This window comes from Saccostrea cucullata, unplaced genomic scaffold (genome assembly GCF_032062105.1).
Source record: "Saccostrea cucullata isolate Sc308-1 unplaced genomic scaffold, CSIRO_AGI_Scuc_v1 ctg2999, whole genome shotgun sequence".
NCBI classification, from domain to species: Eukaryota; Metazoa; Mollusca; class Bivalvia; order Ostreida; family Ostreidae; genus Saccostrea; species Saccostrea cuccullata.
Window position 1 is genome coordinate 11871 of NW_026938337.1, and position 24287 is coordinate 36157.

Genomic DNA, 24287 nt, shown 5'->3' on the forward strand with positions numbered 1-24287 from the left:
TATTGCCTCTTAATTATTCTTTTAAAAACTTTGACTTAATTTTTTTAACACGTGTCTTTATTTCTGGCGATGACGCAATCTGTGCGTACCTTATAGATTCGAGATCATGTGACTGAAAACAATCCCGTCTTTTGACTTCACCGTAGGCCAAGGGTTATGAGGAGAGTAGCGTATCAGAAACCCTTGGCTAGCGAAGATGCGGGTGGCAGTAAATACACAATTTACATGTTAATTCAAAATTCAAAACACCATAAAGCGCTGGTTCTGCGAGCACTGAAATCCGCAATGTTGTATGTGGTTGTAAGAAAAAAAAATACATCTGTAGAAAAGTTATCTTCTAAATATATCATCATTGAAATTCATGTTATACTAATCAAAATTCTGTATTATACCAGTCTTAAAATGGTTCTTAAAAAGATACAACTTATTCGATTAATAAGGTTTTTGACAATTGATTTAAATTCAATTTATTATTATTATTTTTTTTGTTAAATATAATAAAGAAATCTGGAAGAAATTGACCCAAGAAATACAGGGGCGTAGCCAGGGTACTTTTGATATGGACACCCGAGTAGACAGGGTCTGGTAGAGCTACAGTTCTGCAGCTAATTAAAACTCTTCAAACCAGAATTGAAAAAAAAAATGTAAATACCATTCATTCAAAAAAGCCAATTTTGTGTCACATGCATGTACAAGAGAATTAATTCTACCAAGGTCTACATCTAATCATTTATTTCTCTCATACACTTTTGAAGCCTAACAGTTATAAAAAGCTATAATTTCGTCTTGTTACAATAAATATGAATTTGAGCAAGTCCTTTTGGATGTAGTGATATTTTCTTTTTTCAAGTCAAGTTTTACAATTAAAAATTTTGTAACGTTTTCACAATACTGTATACAGGGAAATTTTCGCTCCAGTTTTATTTTCGCCCTTTCCTTGATGGGGCGAATTTAAAACGGGGCGAATTCAAATTACACCTCATGATTTCTTAATTAAACGGAACTATGACTGCAGGGCGAATTTATTTTTTACAGGGCAAAATTAATCACAAGTTCAAAAGGGCGAAAATAACACGGGGCGAAAATAACCCTGTATACAGTAGTCTATTCTATTGCCGCTGCGAAATTTTTAACAAGAATGTCTGCATGTGCAATATGCAATATGAACAAACAGACGTTCTCCCAGCAGTTCATAGAGGAAGTCCTGATACTGAGTGACCTATTTGATATGAGTGAAATTGCAGCCGTAGAACTCCTAATGGCAGGTGAGTTATCAGTTGCAGGGTTGTCCCTAAAGCTTGAATATCAGCTTTGGGGCATTAAAAAGAATAGGGGGTGGGTGGGATATCTTCCCTTACAGGGGGTTGAGGGGGGAATACCAGATTAGCCAGGGAAATTCCCTGGCCCCGGGGTCATATGGACATCCTTGGCATTAAATGTTACCAAAGTAGGCAGGGGGCGTAGCAACCTTATACTGTAGGAAATGTTAATTGAAAGCCTGGTTGCCCCCCCCCCCCCACGTTAAGTGATGTACCGCAAATACATGTAGTATTAGAAATGGTACTAAAAGAAATTGACACTGTAAAAAAAGATTTAACCCCCCCCCCCCCCCCCACGAAATAGGATTTTTCGACTTTGGCAACTTCCCCCCCTTTTTTTTTGCTTGTCAACCCAGGTAAGTAAAAAAAAAAATCTCTGGCTGCCCCCCCCCTTTCCTAAACGATGCTACGCCAATGGTAAGTCAGTCCATAAGGATCAAACGGATTGCAGGTTTTTTTCCCTGGTTTAATCTTAGAGAATATATAATGTTGAGTAAATTATTTTTCTTAGTTTTCCCAATAAAGTGTAAGTTGCCATTAAAAGTAATTAGAAAGTGAATGTTAGGCAGTATGTGCTAGATTGAACTAAGACTCTTGATATATTTGTGTTAGCATGATTAGGTATGTGTAGTGTTTGACATTTATAATGTATAGTACATGCATATGTATTGCATTATTTCAATTAAAATAAATAATGAGAAAAATTAAGAGAGCATGTACAATACAAGTACGTACACAGAGGTAAAATGGACTGTAATTACAAGTGACTTTTGACCTTTGTACAGGTGAGAGACAGCAGGCTGAGTTCCCCGGGTTGACCAGAGGCGATACTGCTGTACTATGAAGGACAGAAGAGTCTGGTTAACTCCCTTCGTACCCTTCTCCAGTCAAGGGAGGGGAGGATGTGGACCATGGAGTTGACCCTTGACCTCTCCAGCATGGTTAATCAATACACAGATCAATCGACTCATTAACACTATATACTAGGTAACAGCTGTTTTAAAATTTTTTACTGGTATATTGACTCGATTAGGTGGATTTTTAAACAATATTTATACTTTTAAAATAATATGTTGACGGTGCGACCGTTAGAGCGAGCGCAAACTCTTCTATTGTTTTAATTTAGATCGGGCTCGTCAAACCGCACGTGACATATGGTGCGTCTAGACTCTGACGTCACATGACGTCGTATGTAAGTTACAAATACCAAGAAAAAACTGAACAATGCTGAAAGTTAATGAAAAAAGTTACGTTTACAATTTATCTTCAATATGTATCCATTTAATCAAGGCGAGTAAACTTTTTGTTGAACATTTGCCGTCATTCTCGCGAGAACGCAACTTTGCTAAGTGATGCATTGTGGGTCAAAATTACTGCAGCAAGAATGAATGTGCAGTAATCCGAATTTTCTCTTCGCCCAGGCGTTGTCGTTAGAGCTCGCAGTTACGAGCGTCGCTTCGCGACGCTCGCTGCGCTCGCTATCAGTGTATGTGAGTTATTCCAAGTCATCAGGAAGCGCATAAAGGCTCAAAGAGCTAATGCTATGGCCATTTGTGCGGTGTGCGGTGTACATGTACGTCGTGCGGTGTGCGTTAACTTTTTAGAATATGGGCCATAACTCAAGAACCCCTTGGCCAATCAGTTTCAAATTTGTCACAGGGTATCCTTGGCCCAAGGGCTACCATTTATACCAATATAAAGGTTGGGACCCTGAATCAAGGGGAGATAATCAGGAAAACAAAACAAAAAGCACTGGTTGCTAAAATCTTCTTCTCCAGAACCACCGAGCAGATTTTCACCAAACTTACATACAAGGATCAGGATATGTTGAAAATTAAAAATTGTTCAGGGCATGACTCTGGGGCAAAGGGCGTGGTCTCAAGGTCACTTTAAAGTTGACCTAAATTTATAATTAATAAAAATGTTCATATTTTGCTTACTATAAGGACTAGGATCATCAAATCTTGTAAGTTGATGCATCTTAGGACTTCACATCATGTTAACTCAAAAGTAGGTCACGGTGACCTACTTTTTAAATTTTGCGGGCATTTGTTTTCAAATTGATTTAAAGGCATATCTTGGATACTTTAATGCCTATGATCATCAAACTTAGTCAGTTGATGCATCTTGGGTCCTTGAACAACATCAACTTAAAAGTAGGTCACCATGACCTACTTTTTGAACTTTATGACTTATCCTTTTCAAAACATTTAATCCCATTTTTTCAGGCACTGAAAGGGTTAGAATCATCAAATCTTGTAAGTTGCTGCATCATGGGACCTTAAAACATATTTAAGAAAAAGTAGGTCACTGTGACCTACTTTTAGAATTTTGCAGGCATTTGTTTTCAAATTGTTTAAAAGGCATATTTTGATTACCTTTAAACCTATGATCATCAAACTTGTTCAGGAGATGCATCTTGGGAATTTGAAAAATGTTGACCAAAATGTAGGTCACGGTGAACTACTTTCGACATTTTATGGCTATATTTAAGTATCTTAGGTATTTATTGGCTTAGAATCATCAAACTTGGTGAGTTGATGCATCATCGGTTTTCGGATAGTGACGACCAAAAATTAGGTCACAGTGACCTACTTTCCACATTTTATGGCTATATTTAAATATCTCCGGCACTTATTGGCTTAGAATCAACAAACTTTGTCAGTTGATGCATCTTGGGTTTTCAGAGAATGTTGACCAAAAAGTAGGTCAGAGTGACCTACTTTTTGACATTTTATGGCTAGATTTATGTATCTCTTGTACTTATTGGTTTAGAATCATCATACTTTGTCAGTTGATGCATCTTTGGTTTTGGGAGAATTTTCGACCAAAAAGTAGGTCATGGTGACCTACTTTTGAATATCTCAGGTATTTATTGGCTTAGAATTATCAAACTTGGTCAGCAGATGCATCTTTGGACTCTAAAAAAGTCAACAAAAATGTAGGTCACAATGACCTACTTTCAACATTTTATGGCTATATTTAAGTATTCTCCAGTACTTATTGGCTTAGAATCATCATACTTTGTCAGTTGATGCATCTTGGATTTTTGGAGAATGTCGACCTAAAAGTAGGTCATGGTGACCTTCTTTTGAATATCTCAGGTATTTATTGGCTTAGAATTATCAAACTTGGTCAGCAGATGCATCTTGGGACTCTTAAAAATGTCAACCAAAATGTAGGTCACAATGACTTTCTTTCGACATTTTATGGCTATATTTAAGTATCTCTGGTACTTATTAGTTAAGAATCATTCATCAAACTTTGTCAGTTGATGCATCTTGGGTTTTCTGAGATGCTCACCAAAGAGTAAGTCACAGTGACCTACTTTTGAATATCTCAGGTATTTATTGGCTTAGAATTATCAAACTTTGTCACTTGATGCATTTTGTGATTTCCAAGAATGTAGACCAAAAAGGAGTTCTAATTGGTTAAGAATCATAAAACTTTGTCAGGTGGTGCAACTTGGGTCTTTAATAGGATACTTAGGGTTAGAGGCTTCAAATACAAGTGATAGGTTGTGCAATTTATCAGAAGAGCGATTCAAGGCCCTTGGGCCTCTTGTTAATTTTTTCTTTTTTGCAGATCAATTAAACAATATGGACCTAACAAAGGAAATGGACAGACTACAAAGAGATACTGGGCTATTGGTCCACCACAACACAAGAAGCAGGTTTGTCACTTTGTGTTTATCTCTGTATACCCAGCTCCTGGAACAGAAATAACTTGAAGACATATACACTTTGAAATGTAATGCTGTTAGCATTTGTGATAATGGGAGATCACAGTACGTGTTATAATAAGTCATTGTCATTCATTAATGCTACTGACAATCTGTATTTGTCGTTTCCATGCTTTCCAGGTGTCTGACTTGTACAGATAGAGAGATTCAGATCATTCTAGCAGACTGCCTCTTCTGTCTGGCCACACAGCAGCCCCTGGAGAAAGCTGACACCTTGAGGTTGATCCAGCACCTAAGGGCAGACAACTCTCTAGGTGCTGATGGCACTCTGTACCCAGTGAGTCTGTGTCTGTTAATGGCCCTCCTGTACTGTTTTGATGTCAGTCTGTTGCAACCTGAAGATGGAAGAGGTTAGTCGATCCCTGATAATTTATTTATCATCTAATTCACAAACCATAATTTTATAATTCATAAAGGATGCTTTGTAATTCATTGATTTGAAGAATCTTGTTGAAAAAAAATTCTGTTTTAACTTTTTTTGGCAATATGCATATCAATCTTTCTCAAGCAATTACTTTGAAATAATAAGAATTATCAATTTAAGAATGAACTGAAAAGGTTAAAGTTGATGACTTTTGACATTTACAGATCAAGGCCCTGCAGTGTCTAGCAATGATGACGGACTCAACCTACATACCTGACATAAACCAGGATCTCATGTCTACAAGAGCCTGGACCAACCCTGGACTGAAGAGCGTGGTGCTGCTGACTTGGGGGGTGACCCTCAGACAACTCAACCAGTACCAGACCCCCACAGGTAAAATTTCTAATCTGATCAAAGGTCACACCAAAACTCCATAGGTAAAAGATCTGATCTGATCAAAGGTCACACCAAAATCCCATAGGTAAAATATCTAATCTGATCAAAGGTCACACCAAAAGCCCATAGGTAAAAGATCTAATCTGATCAAAGGTCACACCAAAACCCCATAGGTAAAAGATCTAATCTGATCAAAGGTCACACCAAAATCCCATAGGTAAAATATCTAATCTGATCAAAGGTCACACCAAAACTCCATAGGTAAAAGATCTAATCTGATCAAAGGTCACACCAAAACCCCATAGGTAAAAGATCTAATCTGATCAAAGGTCACACCAAAACTCCATAGGTAAAAGATCTAATCTGATCAAAGGTCACATCAAAACCCCATAGGTATAAGATCTAATCTTATCTCTTAAGGTGGACCCCTCTGACCCACCCCACCCCACAGGTAAAATACCAAATCTAATGAAAGTCACACAAAAACCCACACATGTAAAATATCAAATCTATTAAAAGATGACCCACTCCCTTGGATCAGTAAAATATTTAATTTTATTAAAAAGCTTGACCTGGACCTTTTATCTGGTCAAGCGACTCAGGTCTAAGTTCAAAAAGTTTGAAAATGAGACAAAGAGCAGCACTAAGAATTATTAGAACACTGACAGGATTTGATTTGGTAACCTACTAAGGGTTTATTACACATGGTTAAAAACACGTCAATCAGAAGATTAATACATCTGTAATGGTTTGGGCCGTGGATATCGGCCTGGATAGCTCAGTTGGTAGAGCACCTGACTAGAGATACAGGGGTTCCGGGTTCGATTCCTGGTCCGCTGCCATGCATTTTCTCCTTTCCTGTCACATATCCTTTATGGTACCTGCCTTAGAGTTGATTATCTACCTTGGTACATGTTATATGTCCTATTACATGTACATTGTGAATGACTTTGATATGGCAAGATAGTCATAAGTGCTTTAAGATATGTTGAAAATAACAGTAAACTCATTTTGGGCTTTATTGATATCTAAGGATGACTCGCTCTTGATTTACATGAACTTGATTTGTAGGGGTGAATGGGATTTGTGAAGAGGATGAGGTGGTTATTAATGTAGCCCTGGAGGCTGACGTGTTCCACTTCCTGCAGCTGGCTGGTTTAACAGACTTTATTTTTCACATGCCACTGAAGGTTATGTACCGTATATACTCGCCTATAAGTCGGTATTTTGGGAGTTAAATTTTAGTCCAAAACTCTATGTCCGACTTATAGGCGAGTCATAAAGATATTGGTATTTTCTGTAAAGTGAAATGTAGCATTCCATGTCTATTTCAGACAATTGCTGAAGAACAAAGCCTATACATGTATATGTAAAATAGTTTATGCATTCAAAGATTATACATTTAGTACAAGTATTCACTTATTATAATGGTTTTATTTTGTGCATGAATTATTTGTTTAATGATTTAAAACTTAATATCGGCGTTATTTCGAAAAATGTTAATAAAAACAGCTAAAAACATCAGTGGATTGATATAAAATGTCAAATGATTCTGTCAAAAAGTTGTACCGACTTATAGGCGGGTCAATTGCAAATCCCTCCAAAATAAACTCAAAAAGTACAACCGACTTATAGGCGGACCGACTTATAGGCGAGTATATACGGTATATAAGTGGCACCTAAACAAATTGTTAATGTATAAGATCACAAAACGGTGCAAATTTTCCATGGCTAACTGAAATGAAAATAATGTTCCTTTCAACATTTCAGATATTAAGCAATAAAAATGATTTGTATAATTTTATAAGTTATGAACTGATGATCAGTAGAAAAATAGTTCTTTTCAAAGGTTTGTAAATTTTGAAATAAATATTGATTAATGTAAAATATTTCTGAAAAATATTCCTCATGTGAAAAAGAGAAAGAAAATTAGTCAGAACCGTTTATGAAGTGGTAAGATCTATATATTATACAAATTTTAATAGTCTGTACAAAGAACTTTATTCTGTATGATTGACAGGTGAAAGAGCTGCGCACAAGAAATGAAGTGGCGAGAATCGCGGCGTCCCAGAGTTCCCTATAACCTCCCAAGTCACCCAGTCATGGCTTCCAGTACTTACTGAAACTGGTACAGAACAGTTGCTAGGGTTAACTGCTTGTATTAACATAATTATAAGGTTTACTGACCGTTTGACAAGAGAGATAACTCTGGCTGGATGAAATTTAAATTCAAAATTGATTAAATAATTAATATCAATTTTATCTTATCTTTCTTGTTAAGAAATCACCATGAAAGCCATTATCAATATTGATAATCTGTGGTATGATGCAACATAAAATCCTACCATGTATTTTAGATAGGAGATTTATACAGAAGTGACCCCCTGGGACTGAGACTGTCTGTAGAGTACTGGTGTCCCCAAGATAATTAAGGACCTCACAAAACAATGTACAATGTTAGACCTCCACAAAGACAGGTAGATAAAAATTAAAATCTCCAAAGCAAAAATAATCTTCTATTAAGTTTTAGTAAAGAGAAGGATTTTGGGCTGACATACGTAGGGAATGTACATAGACTGTATGTTTTATATTACAGATGTCGCTGTATAAGTTTGTCAGTCTGGTGGGGGACCTCCTGCCCCCGCCCTCTACGTACCCTACATGTACATCCAGATATTGATTGATCTGTTTTATATTACAGGTGTCGCTGTATAAGTTTGTCTGTCTGGCGGGGGACCTCCTTCCCCCCTCCCTCTACGTACCCTAGCTACATCCAGATCTTGATTGGTCTGTTATATTATTAGGTGTCGCTGTATAAGTTTGTCCATCTGGCGGGGGACCTCCTGCCCCCCTCCCTCTACGTACCCTACAACCAGATGTTGATTGGTCTGTTTTATATTACAAGTGTTGCTGTATAAGTTTGTCCGTCTGGCGGGGGACCTCCTACCCCCCTCTCTCTACGTACCCTACATCCAGATGTTGATTGGTCTGTTTCACATTACAGGTCTCGCTGTATAAGTTTGTCCGTCTGGCGGGGGACCTCCTGCCCCCCGCCCTCTACGTACCCTACAACCAGATGTTGATTGGTCTGAGCAGTAACCCACAGTCCGCCCACTATTGCTTCGACCCTCTTAAGGTCAATGGAATGGGGTCAGGTTAAAATTTCTAATAGCTTCAGTGGAATTGTGTATCTAAAGAAGTTCTAATGGCAGATGTCTTTATGTCCTGTTACTAGTGCTTTATTGGGAAAGACAACAGGTAGGGAGCTTGGATAGCTTCAGTGGAATTGTGTATCTAAAATTGTTCTAAAGACAGATGTATTTGTGTGCTGTCACAAACGTCTAACCTGCAGTCACAGATGTAAAAAGACAATTTAAAAGTTTTAGAGCGTGATTGATTTCCAGCAAGCACTGTCTATTAGCTTTCTTAATTTACCATATGAATCTGCTCCTTATACAACAGAAGTTTTGTATCTTAATTGAATAACCTGGACATGTCAAAGTAATTAAAAGTCCCATTTCCTTTTTTTTTAAGTATTTTAACATTAATTGATATCTCAAAAAAGATATGCTCTAAAAAATTAACAAGGTTTGCCTGGACTTGTCTTATATGAGTATTTTTTACACTAGGAGGCCCAGCCTGTGCTGCACATTTTCCTGTCGCTGAATCAGTACTACGCCAGTTTGCATCGGGAGGTTCCTAGCAGTGCTGACATGTCTCACATGGGGCTCCGAGTTCCCCATCCCAGGGGAATCACCCCACAGGAACTAGAGGGGCTGGTTGTCGTCCTGAAACTGTGTCGTGTGGTGTCTGAATTATTGTGAGTACATTTGTCAATCATCAGATAAAGAAAATAATTATACTACAGCGAAAACTGTCTAATCCGACACCTGAATAATCTGACACACTGTGAATTCCAACAATAAATTTCGTACCCCTTTTACTGTTTTCCATGTTTCTTTACACTGTGTAATCCGACACCCTGTCTATTCCGACACAAAATTTGTGTCCCCAATGCAGTGCATGTCGGATTAGACAGGTTTCACTGTATAATAGTCAAGGGTTTTGATTTGATCAACCCATAATTCATTGTAGTTTGTTATTAAGGTATGAAAATAAAGGGTCTGTATTATTTTTAAGTTGTATTGAATAATGAGTTTATATCAATTTTAATATTCCTGAATCAAAGCATAGGAAGTAATAAAAACTTTTAAAAGGGGAATCTAATTTCGAAATCTGCATAAATGGCAGATTACTCATAATCTAACACCAAAAAAAATTGACATCTTATATCACAGAATGAGAACTGCCGCGTGGCGTTCTGTGAGAACCAGCAGTGGCAGGTAGCCGTGGTGTTATTTGGTCTGGTGACCTGTAGTATCCCCCTCGACCTTAAAGCCGAGATCTTCAGGGTGCTGGCAGCATTCGCTAAGACACCCGACGTGGCAGCCAGTCTGTGGCAATTACACTAGAGGCCTCACAGGTAACCACTGAAATGCTGCTCTATAATATCTTTATTGATGTTACGTGTTTTTATTGCATTGACATGCACCTCTCCTCTTGTTTTCCCTATATTGTACTGTATGTACATGTATGTGGGTTTACTAGATTAATTTGTTTAATAATTTGTTTTAAAGAATCTGACCACAGTTCTGAGCAGCAGTTCCTCTCAGAGTGGAATCCAGGAAAATGTTAATTTTTTTCTCAGGTTATAAATAATCTCTGTTCTTTTTTATAATTCTCCGGCGTAAAAAGAACAGAACTACCAATCTTGCTGTACACATAGAAATTTATCTAGAGCCCAATACACTTGTAATTACATATTGTGTCTCTCATGCTTGTAAGAGTTATGTACCTTTGATGTCTGTTTTTCCCTATAGGTGGAGCTGGAGGAGGTGGAGACCCAAGCGGAGGAATTTCCCATGACACGAGCTTTTCTGTCCTTACTGAACTCCCTCACTGACATACCTGCCTAGGGACCGCTCTCAGGGCCCCAGGATTTCAACCCTACCTAGAGTTTGTCAAGAATGTTTGAGAAGTTTTATGCCAGCAGTTACAAGAATCCATCAGAAAAGGTTGGATATAAGATTTTTTAAATTGTTTTTTCAATCTTGTTGATAAATACATACACTGTACTACCATCAAGTAAAAAAAAAATTACAGCTGGAAATGAACAATACACAGACAAAAAAGGTAGAAGGAGATTGAAACAATGAATTTTTTATTAGCTCTACTGGTCACAGACCAGAACAGCTTATGCGCTAGTATGGTGTCCGCCGTCCATCTAGCTGTCTAGCTGTCTGTCTGTCTGTAAACAATTTTTCAAAATTCTACTCCTCCTACAGTTTTGGTCTGATTTTAATATAACTTGGCACACAAGTAGACTACACTAAGATACATAAAATAGAGCATCGGTGTTTTATTTCGATGTCATGAACAGTGTTGCCATTTTACTAAAAATAGAAATGTCTTTTGTTAGATCCTTTGTTTTAAGTACAAACCAGTAGAGCTACAGTCTCGACAGAGACTTCTGGTTTTAAAATTGTATCTGTCATTTGCATTGATATTAATTGAAAATGTGGTTATTGTGTGTGATTTATTGCCAAAGGTAATTAAGTTGCAAGTGACTGTTTAAGAATCCCATGTATACAACTGCAGGATTGATTTCTTTCAAGTAAATGTAAAGCTTTAATTACAGTGGAAGGTGTCCAGTGACTGTCTAAGGATCCTATGTAAGCTCCTGGGGGAGTTGACTTTGGGGAGGAGTTGGTTGTGGTACAGATGGGGTTGTGGTCCCCGCTAACAAGTCCCCGGGGTACATCCTGATGCTACACCTACTAAAGGACTTTCACTTCCTGTCCAAGGTGAGATTCATATATTTTCCTGCTTAAATGGATATCTTTATTGAGAATTTTTTTTTTAATTGGGCTGGGAGGTGGAGACATATGTGCTTTGTTTTGTTAAGAATTGAAGTTACCGTATATACTCGCCTATAAGTCGGTTTTTGGGGAGTTAATCTCTGCAGGTCTAAAACTCTTTGTCCGACTTATAGGCGAGCTATTAAAAGTATGATTTTATACGAGCTAGGTCAGTCCACCTGATATACAAGCTTATAAAATACAACTGCCTTATAGGCGGACCAACTTATAGGCGAGTATATACGGTAATTATTTCAGGTGTTGAAAATACTGGATGACAGTGTCCGACAACTTGAAACACACAAGGCCATACCAGGTAAATAGTGATAAAAGAAATTCAGGTGTTTTTATTTGTGTTGTAAAGTGCTTAAATTTGTTTAGTTGATTAAACTGGCTAATGTTCAATAAGTTAATTTGATTGGTTGGATGGACTAGATAATGTTATGTGAGGTAATTTGATTGGTTGATATTACTGGCCAATGCTAGGGGAGTAGGAGAGTTAATTTGATTGGTTGATTGTATTGACTGATGCTAAGAGAGTTAATTTGATTGGTTGATCTGTACAGGCCAGGAGTCATTGGAGTCTGCCAGTCTGCTGTGTTTACAGCTGATAGAGACCAGTCTGGAGAAGTCGGGGACGTTCCTGGATGCGTGTCGTGAGACAGGAGCCTCCGCCATGGTGTCCGCCATGGATCGTCTTCTCCTCAGTGTTAATCCACGCAGCGGGAAAGCCCACCACCTTGTTAATGTCACAAAGTAGGTCAATAAAAGTAACAAAAATAACAAACAAAACATTTATTTTATTTGAATAATATGAAAGTTTTATTACTTTATATATTGCTTTTAGTCATTCAAGTCTTATAAAAAATGGAAAGTTGTAAGAAACATTAATTTTATCATCCTATATTGTGTGATCATGGTCACAATTGGTGTTTTACAATCTTGTAGGTTTATACAGTTCAGCATTCGTCTTCCTGAACATGCCTAGTCAGCAGTGAAGATCCTGTATCCAGTGTGTCACTCGGCTCCTGTCCAAGTGGCCCTCGTCAATCTGTTCACATCAAATCAGGTAACAGTATAATTTGATTAAGACACCAAGATGAACATTTTTTAAAGCTCTGAATTCTCCTTGAACTGAGAATTATTTCCAGTCTGGTTGACACTGAAAAAGATGTTATATAATACACTGTGTCTAGTTCCAGAATTAGATAAATGGGTACCCTAGATTGTTATTAGGGTTCTTTAGAAATCTTATGCCATGTAATTCTTGGTTTACATTATTCTATCACATAAAATTCATTTTTCCAGTCCTCTCATCTGGAGCTGCTCCACGGATTTGTGGAAAGTCTGGAAGTGGAGGAACCAGAACAAATAGTGGAGAAGACAATCCGCTTACCTGAGGAAGAGGGTAGGTACTTATTAGTGTGAAGAGGGAGAGAGAGAAAATCCACTTACCTGAGGAGGAATTAAGGTATGTTAAAATTGAGTGGAGAGAGAGAGAGAATCCACTTACAAGAGGAGGAGTATGTTAAAATTGTGTGGAGAGGGAGAGAGAGAGAATCCACTTACCTGAGGAGGAGGGTATGTTAAAATTGTGTGGAGAGAGAGAGGGAGAGAGAGGAGAGAGAGAGAGAGAGAGAGAGAGAGAGAGAATTCACTTCCCAGAGGAAGAGTATGTTAAAATTGTGTGGAGAGAGAGAGAGAGAGAATCCACTTACCTGAGAAGGAGGGTATGTTAAAATTGTGTGGGGAGAGAGAGAGAGAGAATCCACTTACCTGAGAAGGAGGGTATGTTAAAATTGTGTGGAAAGAGAGAGAGAGAGAGAGAGAGAGAATCCACTTACCAGAGGAAGAGTATGTTAAAATTGTGTGGAGAGAGAGAGAGAGAGAGAGAGAGAGAGAGAGAGAGAATCCACTTATCAGAGGGAGAGGGTATGTACTCAGTAGTGTGGAGAGAGAGAGAAAGAAAGAGAGAGAGAGAGAAAATTCAGTTACCAGAGGGAGAGGGTATGTACTCAGTAGCGTGGAGAGAGAGAGAGAAAGAAAGAGAGAGAGAATCCACTTACATGAGAAAGAGGGTAACTAGGGTCCCATAGAGAAGTGAAATTGGGGTGAGAATGATCTGATATATGAGAGGAAGACAGTATCTATGGACTCAGTACAGAAGTGGAGAAACTTAAAGGTCTCACAGAGAAGGTTGGGGGTGTATTGTTCAGAGAAAGATGATAAAAATAATTTCAACAGTGATGTGTAAAGGAAGGGGGCATTCACCTGATAAACCTGAGGAAGATGGTAACTAGGAATCCCAACTGTGTGGATTGATCTCTTATAGTTTTGAATACCCATTTTGTTAAAACAATACTGTATACCCTATAAGTAGAAATTTTAGTGAAGATTTAATTTTGGCATTGTTAGCGAGGCTGCTGAGATCGCTAAAATTACATATCGCTAAAAATTTATTGCATATTATTTGTAATAGGTTCTTGAATCAACATTTTTAAATCGCTAAAATTAAATCTCGCTAAAAATAAAATACCAGTTTTTAAGAAGTACAAATCGCTAAATTTGCATCTCGCTAAAATTTCTACATACGGTATTTACAGTGAATCCCCCCTTCCCTCCCTTCTTTTAACTTTGGCAAATTTGAAATATACAGAACTGTATCTAGTATGTGAAAATCAAATCAAATTGTTTTCAGGAGTGACGTGATAGTGTGAAAAAGATGTAAACAAAAATATTCCTGCATATAGTTGATGCTAAAAGAATTGCACTTTTCTCTCTCTGATGTTAATGTAAACATTAACGCAAATATAATGTTTTAAATTTCTGAGAAGTTCAAAGAATGCCATTATAATGTCACTCTAATAATGATTAGCTTTATTGTAACAGATGATTCCTGTAAGATTGGCCACGTCCGTAACTCCACCATTATAATGTCACTTTAACACTTATTAGCTTTATTGTAACAGATGATTCCCATAAAATCAGCCACGTCCGTAACTCCACCATTATAATGTCACTTTAACTCTGATTAGCTTTATTGTAACAGATGATTCCCATGAAATCAGCCACGTCCGTAACTCCACCATTATAATGTCACTTTAACTCTGATTAGCTTTATTGTAACAGATGATTAACGTGAGATTGGCCACGTCCGTAACTCCACCATCATAATGTCACTTTAATACTGATTAGCTTTATTGTAACAGATGATTCCCGTGAGATTGGCCACGTCCGTAACTCCACCAGACAGTATCTACTTCAGGTCCTATTGAGATCTCTAGACCAACCTTCACCAAACTTGGCACACCTGCTGCTGGGCTTTGACATTAGGAAGTCTGTTAGCAGGACTCTGCTGCAGGGCCCAGGTGAGCTGAAAAAAAGTTTTGTCTAAATTTTACTTCAAGATGCAAAAGATTCTAAGGTCTACCATTGAAAATTTTGCACATTCACAAATTTAATTTGAATTTCTAAAACCAGGTATCCTTGGGTCCCCTAAGATCTGAATACATGCGGTCCTGCCCCTGTTAGAGAGGGGGGTGGGACACACTCCATCCCCATCTGCCTGGGGGACACTCCACGACTGTCTGAGCTGGCCTACAAATACATCTACCTCCTGGCTGCCAACAAGGAGACGTCGACGCCCACTTTACAATATTTACGTACAACAAGGGATTTCCTGTATAGACAGCTCCAGCATTTACCTGTCACTCAGCAGTTTTACAGCGAGTTCAAATTTAATTCAGAATTTCTCTATATCGTAAAAAATGTTTCTAAAAATTAAGATTATTTCATTTATTAAAGAGTTGTTTCAGTGATATACTTGCATGTAATACATATACATTTTAATGTGTGCAGAGAAGCAGTCAAACCTTATATTATCATATTTGTGACTGTTTCTAATTTTAGAACGCCCTGTAATGATTTCCCAGTCCTGGTTGCTGAAGCTGATTGCCATTGAACTGCGACTGACTGCACTGAACCGTCAAAGGTCACACACACGAAGGTTAATGAAAGCCCTACTGGATGATGGGTCAGAAGGTCAATCAGGTAAGGTCAATTTCAAAGATCACACACGCTTAGGTTAATGAAAGCCCTGACCGATGGGTCAGAGGGTCAAACAGGTAAGGTTAAGTTCAAAGGTCACATGTACAAGCTGAGGTTAATGAATGTCTTGATCCATGTGTATTAAGGGGTTAAAATGGTAAAGTAAAGTTTAATAACAAAAAATCAAAATGGTCTGATTTGCTAAAAAAAAGTAATTAATGTGATTTTCACAGTGTTACAGGCAGCATTAGGAGACGAAGCTGACCTGACATATGACAAATTTACAGAGCAGAGTCTACAAACATCTTATCTGTCTCAGACAGCCAGGCCATTCAGAAGTAAGCAAAGAAAAACAAAAAATTATCACACTGCTCTTCTTTTGCTCATAAAAACTTGTTCAGACTTTATTTTCCTTGTTCTGGCAGCCAAGTACGCAGGAAGTTGCTAGGACTTCTGGATGAAGTTGACTTTTCACAGCGCTATCCTCCTACAATGAAGTTGGAGATTTTTGAATTGTCGATGATTGAACAAGCCATTAAAAGTGTAGAGACTCGAACGTCTGAACAGGACATTTTGTATTGTGATGTCAAACCACTTCACTGCCTACTGATGAATGAACTTAACAACTACCAAGGCAATATAATGGTGACTCAGAGACCGTGAGTTTTACAGGTGAGATCAATATCATGGTGACTCAGAGACCGTGAGTTTTAGAGGTGAGATCAATATCATGCCGGTGACTCAGAGACCGTGAGTTTTAGAGGTGAGATCAATATCATGGTGACTCAGAGACTGCAAGTTTTAGAGGTGAGATCAATATCATGGTGACTCAGAGACGGCGAGTTTTAGAGATGAGATCAATATCATGGTGACTCAGAGACCGCGAGTTTTAGAGGTGAGATCAATATCATGGTGACTCAGAGACCGCGAGTTATAGAGGTGAGATCGATATCATGGTGACTCAGAGACTGTGAGTTTTAGAGGTGAGATCAATATCATGGTGATTCAGAGACCGTGAGTTTTAGAGGTGAGATCAATATCATGGTGACTCAGAGACTGCGAGTTTTAGAGGTGAGATCAATATCATGGTGATTCAGAGACCGCGAGTTTTAGAGGTGAGATCAATATCATGGTGATTATGAGACCACGAGTTTTAGAGGTGAAATCAATATCATGGTGACTCAGAGACTGCGAGTTTTAGAGGTGAGATCAATATCATGGTGACTCAGTGACCGCGAGTTTTAGAGGTGAGATCGATATCATGTTGACTCAGTGACCGCGAGTTTTAGAGGTGAGATCAATATCATGGTGACTCAGAGACGTTGAGTTTTAGAGGTGAGATAGATATCATGGTGACTCAGAGACTGCGAGTTTTAGAGGTGAGATCGATATCATGGTGACTCAGAGACTGCGAGTTTTAGAGGTGAGATCAATATCATGGTGATTCAGAGACTGCGAGTTTTAGAGATAAGATCGATATCCCAATTATTAAGCATTTAAAATCCTTCCTTACTTAATCCTCTTTGTGTCAGGTGATGTAAAACTAGCTACACAGTCTCTCTTCCCACCATTGATTTCACTCTTCTCCATGATGGCTGTCTCTTTAATGGTGTCTTTATTTCTTTTACTAGCTGCCCCAGGGATGTCAACATTTCAGCAAAGCGTAAAAGTTTTATAAATTTTTTCAGGAAGTGGAGAATATTTTGCATCACGTGGTGCTACATGTACATAACAGAATCCACCAGGAACTGTCCACCAAACTGCAGGCTCTGGAGGTGTGGTGTCAGAATCCACCAGGAACTGTCCACCAAACAGCAGGCTCTGGAGGCGTGGTGTCAGAATCCACCAGGAACTGTCCACCAAACAGCAGGCGCTGGAGGAGTGGTGTCAGAATCCACCACGAACTGTCCACCAAACAGCAGGCTCTGGACGCGTGGTGTCAGAATCTACCAGGAACTGTCCACTAAATAGCAGGCTCTGGAGGCATGGTGTCAGAATCCTACAGGAACTGTCCACCAAACAGCAGGCTCTAGAGGTGTGGTGTCAGAATCCACCAGGAACTGTCCACCAAACAGCAGGCTCTGGAGGCGTTGTGTCAGAATCCACCAGGAACTGTCCACCAAACAGCAGACTCTGGAGGCGTGGTGTCAGAATCCACCAAGAACTGTCCACCAAACAGCAGGCTCTGGAGGTGTGGTGTCAGAATCCACCGGGAACTGTCCACCAAACAGCAGGCTCTGGAGGCATGGTGTCAGAATCCACCAGGAACTGTCCACCAAACAGCAGGCTCTGGAGGCGTGTGTCAGAATTCACCAGGAACTGTCCACCAAACAGCAGGCTCTGGAGGCATGGTAACAGAATCTAACAGGAACTGTCCACCAAACAGCAGGCTCTGGAGGCGTGGTGTCAGAATCCACCAGGAACTGTCCACCAAACAGCAGGCTCTGGAGGCGTGGTGTCAGAATTCACCAGGAACTGTCCACCAAACAGCAGGCTCTGGAGGCGTGGTAACAGAATCTAACAGGAACTGTCCACCAAACAGCAGGCTCTGGAGGCATGGTGTCAGAATCCACCAGGAACTGTCCACCAAACAGCAGGCTCTGGAGGCGTGGTGTCAGAATCCACCAGGAACTGTCCACCAAACAGCAGGCTCTGGAGGCATGGTAACAGAATCTAACAGGAACTGTCCACCAAACAGCAGGCTCTGGAGGTGTGGTAACAGAATCCACCAGGAACTGTCCACCAAACAGCAGGCTCTGGAGGCGTGGTGTCAGAATCCACCAGGAACTGTCCACCAAACAGCAGGCTCTGGAGGCGTGGTAACAGAATCTAACAGGAACTGTCCACCAAACAGCAGGCTCTGGAGGCATGGTGTCAGAATCCACCAGGAACTGTCCACCAAACAGCAGGCTCTGGAGGCGTGGTGTCAGAATCCACCAGGAACTGTCCACCAAACAGCAGGCTCTGGAGGCATGGTAACAGAATCTAACAGGAACTGTCCACCAAACAGCAGGCTCTGGAGGCGTGGTAACAGAATCCACCAGGAACTGTCCACCAAACAGCAGGCTCTGGAGGCGTGGTGTCAGAATCCACCAGGAACTGTCCACCAAACAGCAGGCTCTGGAGGCGTGGTGTCAGAATCCACCAGGAACTGTCCACCAAACTGCAGGCTCTGGAGGTGTGGTGTCAGAATCCACCAGGAACTGTCCACCAAACAGCAGGCTCTGGAGGCGTGGTGTCAGAATCCACCAGGAACTGTCCACCAAACAGCAGGCTCTGGAGGCGTGGCGTCAGAATCCACCAGGAACTGTCCACCAAACTGCAGGCTCTGGAGGTGTGGTGTCAGAATCCACCACGAACTGTCCACCAAACAGCAGGCTCTGGAGGCATGGTAACAGAATCTAACAGGAACTGTCCACCAAACAGCAGGCTCTGGAGGCGTGGTAACAGAATCCATCAGGAACTGTCCACCAAACAGCAGGCTCTGGAGGCATGGTGTCAGAATCCACCAGGAACTGTCCACCAAACAGCAGGCTCTGGAGGCATGGTGTCAGAATCCACCAGGAACTGTCCACCAAACAGCAGGCTCTGGAGGCGTGGTGTCAGAATCCACCAGGAACTGTCCACCAAACAGCAGGCTCTGGAGGCATGGTAACAGAATCTAACAGGAACTGTCCACCAAACAGCAGGCTCTGGAGGCGTGGTAACAGAATCCACCAGGAACTGTCCACCAAACAGCAGGCTCTGGAGGCGTGGCGTCAGAATCCACCAGGAACTGTCCACTAAACAGCAGGCTCTGGAGGCGTGGTGTCAGAATCCACCAGGAACTGTCCACCAAACTGCAGGCTCTGGAGGCGTGGTGTCAGAATCCACCAGGAACTGTCCACCAAACAGCAGGCTCTGGAGGCCTGGTGTCAGAATCCACCAAGAACTGTCCACCAAACAGCAGGCTCTGGAGGCGTGGTGTCAGAATCCACCAGGAACTGTCCACCAAACAGCAGGCTCTGGAGGCGTGGTGTCAGAATCCGCCAGGAACTGTCCACCAAACAACAGGCTCTGGAGGCATGGTAACAGAATCCACCAGTAACTGTCCACCAAACAGCAGGCTCTGGAGGCTTGGTGTCAGGTGACTGAGGTTCTGCTGACCGCGTGTCCTGAGGACCTACTGACCGCGTGACCTGAGGACTTACTGACCGCTGAGGACAGACAGACCGTACTGTTTGAGCTGCTACAGGAACTACAGAGAAAGGTAGAACAACATCTGTCTGTATACTTAAGGTCAAAGTGTAAGTCTAGCTAAAATTATTATACAAGACTTGAATTGAAGAAAAGTAACATTTTCCTTTAATTTTTTCATAGTTGTTGATTTGTTGACAATCGGGCAGGGGGATATGTTTGATTTTAGAAAAAAAAAAGGGGGGGGAGAGAAATAAATATGTTTGATTTTATAAAAAGAAAAAGCTGTGGTATTTCTTTGCAAGATACTGCATTCAGTATTGATAATTAAAGAGCTATTCATAATCTTTAGGTGACAGTTGATGCCTTGACAGAGTTAACTGCCCCTAGACCTGTGGCTGAGATCATTCTTACTCTGATGACAAATCTACGTCAGTGTTTCTGTCAGAATTCTGACACCGACGACGAAAACCTCACACTTCCTCACCATGCTGGACTCCACAGCAGGTCAAGGTCAAACAGGGTCATGGGGTCAAGTGTCAGGGTCACGAACCCAATTTGCTTCCTCCCTTCAACTGGTGCTTAGAGGAGTGATAGATCACATTCTGCTCTCAAGTAAGAATATATCGAAATATCTGAAAAGAAATCTTTCAAGTGTATGTTCATAAAACTATAAATTAAACAACTTTGTACAAAAATAAGAAATTTTAATCAATATCTAGTTCTGTTAAGGTGGTGGCAAGCAGTAGAGAGAAAGAGCCAATCTATATGGGGCCCTGCTGTTAATTATCTAAAAATCGTTCAGAAACCCAAGTAACTGACTCACATAGATACAGGTATGTCTAAGTAGATGTAAGAATATAGTTGGACACAGACAACCAGTTATTTTGCTTTACATTCCTTTATAACATAAAAAATATTTTAAAAAATTATACCAGTTCAACTTACCTGAAACTTGGCACAGAGTAATTAGACCATTTCAAGTCCAAAAATTTACCAAGTTCTCAGGAACATTCATAGTCTGCAAGTCCTTTTATGGCATCGCAAATAACCCCTACCCTGCTTTTTAGCTCACCTGAGCAAAAGGCCAAATGACCGATAAAAGTTTTAAATAGGACTATCTGGGGAAACCTTTTAAAATCTTCTTTGCAAGTATACTTCAGAGCTTAGTGATATTTATAGGGAATCATCCTCAGGTATTGTAGATTCTAGTTTGTTCAAATCATGACCCACTGGGGGTCAAAATTCAAGCCCCCCCCCCTCCCCACCCTCAGTTTACTTTCAGTTCTGATCTGATATGTGTTTTTTTCTAGTTAATTGCTCAGGTGAGCGATGTGGCCCCTTGGCCTCTTGTTTCACTTTCTCTTCGAGGAAAGGTTAAATATGGGCCTCTCTACACCCTTCCTACTATATATATATATATATATATACGCACTTAAAAGCAAAATTTCCCATTGTTATCATTTTATTTTATAATTTTTTTCAGACCCTCTCCTTTCCATTTATGCCCAAAAATAACCGCTTTTTACTCAATAAACACCCCAAAGAATTTTTAAGAAAAAAACCTTTATTTTTAAACTGGAACTACTTTGAGTGGTCAATGAAATAGGGGTAAAATTAGTAGTCTGTACTAACCAGTTGAAAGTAAGATGTCAAAGCCTGAATGTCAACTAAACTCCACAGATTTTGCTCTTTAAACCTTGTTGCATGAGATCGACATTAAATTGTATGTAATGATCTTCAAGTGTTTTATGAAATACAAACCTAAATTAGCTTGACAAAGGTTTGCAACAATGTTTCCTTTTCTGACAGAGGCAGGAGGTGATGGGGTTGGGAAGAGGATTTTGGCCGACGCCCACTCTGAGTATGAGCAGCTGAGACGAGAAAATGTACGTAGCCACCATTGTGTCGTACGGTGACAACTTTATGGACATGGTGTGTCGTGATGTGATGGACATGATGTACATAAGGAAGGGTAAAGAAGGAAACTTGATATCCTTGTGTAGATGTATTTTTATTTCCACTGGTTTCATATTGAACAGGTACAGCAGTGCAAGACCTACATTATGATTATTGTCTGTTGTAGATGCTGGCTCTATCAGTAAGCCACCATTCTGTCTATGGACAAGTTCCAGCAGTGGATGACCTTTCTGTCCTCTAAAGGTTACCTCCAACACCTGGTGGACAGCCTTCTCCATGACGACCAGCCACTACAGACCCTTGTGTCCCCCACCCCCCAACTCAGAGTGCTGTACATCTACCTGTCTAAACTAATGTAAGTCTTCCATTACTGCCTTATTCTACCACCACATTTGTCATCATGAATCTAACCAAACATTCATAAATCTGTAACTCATTCAAAAATTGATTTAGCAGTATATATATATCGTCCACTGATTTTCAATATTGATCATGTTGATATTAAATTTAAAGGCTTTGACATATAATACAAAGTCACTGTGTGTCACAGAGTTTACAAGTAAATAGATATATACAATGACTGTATTTCAGAGTTTGTTGACTCGGGTGGCAGAATCAGCCGTGGGGGCCCACACCTTGTTACAGTGTAGACTCATGCAGAGACTGGCTGGATGTGTCTTCTTTGACCTTCGACCTGACTTTGACAGGTGGGTGTATCAGCTGTTACGGGTCTTGTGATTATGTCTATAGAAATCAAACATGTCAATATTAAAGTACCTATGAAAATGGCAAAATTATTAATAGCAGTTTAGGATTTACAGTTTAGAAGTTTGTATGTAATATGACTGAATGAGGATTGAAAGTTAAATTTTGCCCGATCAAACATGTACATGTTGATTATTGACCATATTGTAGGCTTTACAGATATGTGTAGATACAGAAGAGGACTTAATGCCCAGCCCAATGGCCTGGGCCGGCCGCTATCGTCAGCTTCTCTTTGCCGCCCTCAAATTCTGTCTGGCCATGCTGACCTTACTGGGCGTAGAAAACCAGGACTGTAGCAATCAGGTGAATATCTACGACAGCTAAATTTGTTTTCCCTCTTTCCCCACAGTCACGCATTTTAATGTATATATATATACCATTTCCTATTTCTAACACAAAATCACGCATATACCATAAATTTCCCCGCAAACATGCATTTTAATCAAGCACTTTAAAAAAGTTCATTTAATTGTTAATTTAATCCAATTTAATTGGTTGATAGATTTGACCTCTGACATGACCCTCTATGGGATGTTGTTAGATATTGTTGAACATGTAGCTAGTATGCGAGCGGATCCAACATCTAATTTTAATTAGATTGACATGTGCTCTACGTGAACTAGCTCTAACTTCAGCGATTAACTGACTCGCTCTAACTCAAGAGGTAAAATCTGTTATGACTATGCATTTGTGGAAGCAAATTATGTTCATTATGTCATTTTTAGCTCACCTGAGCCGGAGGCTCAAGTGAGCTTTTCTGATCACATTTTGTTTTGCGTCAGTGTCCGTCTAGATGTCTGTCCTTCTGTCTGTCTGTAAACTTTTCACATTTTCAACTTCTTCTCAAAAACTGCTGGGCCAATTTCAACCAAACTTGGCACAAAGTATCCTTGGATGAAAGGGATTCAAAATGTTCAAATGAAGGGCCACGCCCTCATTCAAGGGGAGATGATTGGGAATTGATGAAAATTTAGTGTTATGTTTTAAAAATCTTCTTCTCAAAAACCACTGTGCCAGGAAAGATTAAACTTATGGGGAAACATCCTAACATAAAGAAGTTTCAAGTTTGTTCAAATCATGACCCCCAGGGGTAGGACGGGGCCAAAATGGCTGACCAAACTTTTACATAGAAATATATAGTAATTTTTTTAAAAATCTTATTCTCAAGAATGACAAAGTCATAATTCATCATATTTATATGGAAGTATGCACAGATTGTGTAGATTTAAGTTTGTTCAAATCATGACCCCACGGGGTAGGGCGGGGCCCAAACAGCCGACCAAACTTTTAAGTAGGAAAATTCTTTAAAAATCTTCTCAAGAATGACAAATCAATAATTCATCATATTTATATGAAGGATGCTCAGGTAGTGTAGATTCAAGTTTGTTCAAATCATGACCCCCTGGGGTAGGGCGGGGCCAAAATCGCCGACCAAAGATTTTTAAAGATATAAATAGGAAAATTCTTTAAAAATCATTTTCTAAAAAATAGCAAATCCATGATTGGTCATGGGACTACTTTTGGATTTAAACTTTACAATAAAAAGCCATTTTCTACTTTTTCCTACCCTTAGTGCTCAGGTGAGCGATGCGGCCCATGTGCCTCTTGTTATGATAGTATTGTTTTTCTAAAGTTTAGTT

The 24287-nt window shown here is 39.8% G+C and overlaps 1 pseudogene; it reads left to right on the forward strand.

Moving 5' to 3' along the window:
• The first annotated feature begins 1138 nt into the window (after positions 1-1138).
• LOC134249992 (nuclear pore complex protein Nup205-like) lies at positions 1139-22971 on the forward strand (annotated as a pseudogene).
• The last annotated feature ends 1316 nt before the right edge of the window (positions 22972-24287 follow it).